This window comes from Nyctibius grandis, chromosome 8 (assembly GCF_013368605.1).
Source record: "Nyctibius grandis isolate bNycGra1 chromosome 8, bNycGra1.pri, whole genome shotgun sequence".
Taxonomy (NCBI): domain Eukaryota; kingdom Metazoa; phylum Chordata; class Aves; order Nyctibiiformes; family Nyctibiidae; genus Nyctibius; species Nyctibius grandis.
Genome location: NC_090665.1, coordinates 49793665 through 49798675, shown reverse-complemented (window position 1 = coordinate 49798675; position 5011 = coordinate 49793665).

Below are 5011 nucleotides of genomic sequence, written 5' to 3'. Positions count from 1 at the left end.
ATCCTTTTGGGTGGCAGCTTCGGCATTCCCTCCTGTCCCAAAATCTCATTGCAAATATCTTTGCTCTGGCACTAACGCTTGCAGCCCCTCCATCGTCTGCCCCTCGGGCCGTGCCGAGCAGCTCCTGGCACCCCTCGTGCTGCTGCCCTGCCCAGCCTTGCCTGCCGGCTCCGGCGCTCCAGGCCAACGGCAGCACTCAGCTCTCTGGTTACTCTGGCATCTGCTTGTAGGAAATCTTACAGCAGTACCTCAGTAGCTCAAGGTTTAGCACGTTTTCTGTAAAGCTAACACTTTTCTCGTTGTTCTGTAGGATGCTGTAAACCCAGACACAGTTGTCGTGCCCTCAGTGCAGCCCCAGGATGGGGAAGAAACTCTCCTCTAAGCTTTTCTGCAGCTCCTTCAGTGCTGTGTCCTGTGACATTTACACAAATCACTGTAGGTTTGTGCTGGTTGGGATGTTCACTCCTCTATTTTACTCCACGAGTACCACAACCGTCTGTCACGTTTTACTAGAGTAGCTTCTCGGTGTGCAGCAGACAATGGAAATAAGCCTGTATGTACCAGCCAAGGAAAGAGCAGCCCTTCGTGACTGTGAAGACAGTAATCGCAAGGACTGTCCCACAGCTGTCGTGCTTGTTTATCCCAAAACACAGAAAAATGTTGGACTGGCTGAACCCTCCCTGCTCCCCCAGGTCAGGGAGGGCCGAGGGTAGCTGTGCTGTACGTGATTCCGCGGGACAAGATGCGTGTCTGCGCAGAGCGCCTGTGTTTGCCTGTGCCTGTGTCTGCGTGCTGCCTGTGCCTTTCCCAGCTGCAGACTCCACGGCGAGCTGGGGCTGTGGCTTCGCTGCTGTGCATGTTAGTGCCTTGATTCTGGTGAGAGTCTGGGGGTGTTCGGCAGAGATGTGGGACGGCAGGATCATGGGGCGAGTGGTGGCCACTTCCACCCCGCGCTATGGGGAAGCGAATGTGGGGCGGGCGGCGCGCAGGGGGCTTTGCTCTCCTCGGGGATCCGGGCTTGCTGCTGGCCACGCTTCAGGGCATTCTCGGGACTTTGAGATGTTGTTGCAAGTTGTTAAATCAGAACAATTCTAACGTGTATTCGTAAATGAATAAAGCGTGCCCTTTTGCCGTCGCTGGTGTCTGTCAGGAGTAACTCCCTGGGCCCACGGCGTCTGTGCTGAAACTGCGGGGGCTGCTCGGTGTAAAGCTGTGTCAGCCCAGCGCTGGCTGGATCTGTGCTCCCAGTCTCCCTTCCAGCTCCCCCTCACCGCCGAGGGCTCCCCGAGACCCTGCCAGGCTGCGGTGCCCAGGGCGGGTGTGTGGTGGCCTGTGGTCCCTGGCAGGTGTCGCTCGGGGGGCTGCAGGATGCTCTGCCCCTGCACAGGGGGAACGAACTGCGCGTTCGGATCGGGAACGGAACTGAAATGAGCAGGATTGTGCATGGATTGTTACTGAATGTCACTTAAGATCAGTATACATGGGATAGGAAATGTAAAGGTGATCGAGTAATTCATACATGTTCCCTCCTATACTAAAGGTTGTTGCAGTTGTATATTCAATCCGGATACCAGGAAGTGCTTTGAAAGAGAAAAGCAGGCAAAAAGGAGTAATAACAGCTTTACAGTGCTCAGCAGTTTAAGTGAAAGCATTTCATCAACTGATCCTGAGCGGTGCGGTTGGAATTCTGGGCAAGATATGCAAGGTTTGCTTACAAAGCACCTGTTTGACTTTTGTCCATTCAACAGTGGTGTTTTCCTTTTAACCAGGGAGTGTCTGTGAAATCAGAGGCAGCTTATTCACTGGACCAAGACATTTTCAGTGTTGGTCAATATAAAAAAATGCAGTAAATAGGTAACAGGTGTTTACATACTCTACAGCTGAATACACCTGGTATGTGAAGTGTTCAGAGTTTAAACTCACGCTAAGTTGTTGTTTGATTCATTTCTTGTAGGCAAGCGCCAGAGCATCTCAAAATTCTCTTCAATAACACTCTTGGTCTGCAAATGGAGAGCACCGGGGGGGGTCCCCCGCTCCAGCCTGGCTCTGTGCCGCGCTAAGGGAGCTGCAGCCACGCCGGTGCCCCGAGCAGCCCTGCTGTGCCCCGGGGACAGGTCCCCTCCGGGCACGGCCCTGCAGAGCGTGTCCCTTCAAGGGGCTGCCCTGCAGCGTGTGCTGAGGGATGGCAGGGCCATGCGGAGGGGGGACAGTAGCACCCGGGGACAGGTAGTCCTCAGGGCTGGCAGCGTCGCTGAAGCAGGTTTCTGCTCTTGGGGCAGCCTCTCGCCAGCCCCGCTCCCAACACTTCAGCCAGGAGGGAGGGTCCTTTCCTCGGGGGTAGGAGCCTCCTGTAAAGGAATCCAGCATCAGGGCGTGCTGAGGCTGATGAAGCGGTGGTGGGAGTTTGCAGCAGCCTTAACGAGATCCACATCAGCCCTCTAGAAAAGAAGGCAAGAGCTGTGACCAAGAGGCAGATGAGCTCCCAGGGCACTCGGGCTGCAGAAGACCTGGGGCATCAGGGAGGTCCCAGGGGAACAATGCAGTAGTGATTGTAAGGAATGGGAAAGCTGACAAGTCATTATTTAAAATACTTAAAATATTTATAAATGGCACTTGTGTGTGTGATTTTAACAATTAGGGAAATGAATGATTTGGTTGGGAACATGCCAATTTGTACAAGTTCTTGTATTGCTCGAAAACAACCACACTTCAAATACTCTGGTTTTATATACTGATAGGAAAAAAAGAAATCAAATTTCCCAAGAACACTGTAATTTCTGATCTCATATCATAGCGATGAGATAATCTGGTTTCTCTCATGCGTCTCTCTCTGATGGCTGTACTTTCAGGATCGATCCAGGCCAGCTTTGATCTGCACCATTTGTGCACTTTCAAAACACGGGCACACCTGTAATCGGAGCAGGTGGAGGGTTGGTGAGAAGCAAAACCATTGAAATGGGTAATTTTGTGGTTTTGGAAATGCCACAGTAATTTCTGCTCTCCTACCCATTGCTAGTTAGTGATTAACTTCAAAGTGAAAAAACGTCGGTGGCACTTGGGGAAAAACAAGATGTGCAACAACAACAAAAAAGAGACTAATTATTGGACTGAACATATGGGAGCAAAGCGAACCGTCTAACAGGGTTGCCACTGGCAAAACTCATTTTTGGCTCATCACAAAGGCTGTTTTTAACTCCCCGAACTGTCAGGTGTTCTCTAGCTTGTCCTGGATGCTGATGGTTGTGCCTCCAATGTGTCCTTACTGGCTTACACAGCTGCAATCGCATGGGCTGCATAGGTGCCTCTCACCGGCTGACAGAAAATGCCAGCTGGGCACTGTGGACACGGTATGAAATAGATTATCCCAAGTCCAGCTCCTGGAAGTGGCGCCGAGCCCCGGCATCCCGCGGGGTGTGAGCTGGTGACCTCCCGCCGTGGCCGGAGCGCTGGCCAGGGAGAGCCGTGGGGGAAGCCTGTGGCCCCATGGGCTGCCCCGGCCAGGTCTCTGCTGGCACAGGTCTCTCCTGTTGCGGTGTGAGCACTTGCTTGGCTGGACACAGTTTACTTTGCTCTAGATCATCTGTTACTGACATGTTAAACGATCAGAAATACTGCCACAGCTACCAGGAACTGGCTGGTCTTAAAAGCAGGGTAAGAATCCTTGGAGCGCCTCATTCTCTATGAATATTTCAGCGTGCTGGGCTCCTTGGGCTTCTCTGGGAATGGCACAAACGACTGTCATTCCTGCAAACAACTTCAGAGCAGCATGCTCTATTCAGTAATTGACATTTTTCAGAGTTTTCATTTGTATTAATAACTGATCACTCCTATGAAACATGCTTTCCCCCTAAGCCTGATGTTTCTTCTATAGACACCAATTAACTAAGACATTGTTTTCTTCAAGGATCCAGTAATTTTAATCCCTAGTGAAATTATTTGCAAGCAGTTGGCCTTGTAAAGAGCTTTCTAAACTATAAAAGTTGTGCCTTCAAAAGCTTTGTGATGGTTTTGTTGTTTCTGCGTGTCCGCTTCTGACGCTTTCCAAGGAAGAGCTCAGAGATCCCATGGAGCAGCTCATGTCAGCCAGGACGTAGAGGTATGAATGCAAACAAAGTCTCCTTCCCTTGCTGTTTTCTGTTCTCTAATCCAGTTTAGTTCCTGGTTTTCAGGTACAGCTGCTGTATTAATGAAGAGTCATGGCATGATTGTTTTAAGCAAGGGAAAAAGACATAGTGCAGAGGTTTTGTAAGACAAAATTCCCGTTGAAAAGGAAACTTAATGCTGGAACTGATTTTTCAGGTATGACAACTGATCCTTTCTGCCCTGTTGGTCTCATACATTGGCCAGTGCAAACCCCAGGGAATGAGCTCTCAGCTTTGTCCACCCCTCCCTCCTTCAGCTGATTCCCTGCCTGTGCTGTGGTAGCTCCACTGCCTGGAACATCTGGTCAATGAGATGGTCAGGCAGGGAATATTCATCAGTGTCTCACACACACCTTGTCCCCTCTGCTCTGCACACCCCTCCCCAAAGCACGCCCAGTTCCAGTGTCACTTTTGCTGCTAGAAAGAATACAACGTGTTTCCTCCAGCTGCAATGAGATCTGGATGTTGTTTTGTTGCGGTTTGCAATGGGGACGTTGGATTGTAACGGTGGAAGGGCAAGAATGGCTGAGGTCAGCGTGTGCTGGTAACGTCGTGTGTGACCTGGAGGGTGCTGGCACCAGGGTCAGAGCTGTTTGTTTGTCAGCAGTGAGCTGGAATTTGGTCAGGGGACACCTCCTCTTTTCCCCGCAGTGATTTATCTGAGCAGGCAGAACACTAATGTCAGTGTGTTTTAAGCTGTTCTGCTTTCAGGAACTAAAAATGGGAAATGATGAAGGAGGATGTTTTTAACCTGAACAAATTCTGGCTGTTTGTGTCCTGTCATGCAATGTGCCTTCCCATCAGCTCGGACGCTGCAGGGTTAGTGGAGTCCTGCATCCCAGACCTTTCTGTGTATTTCCTCTAACATT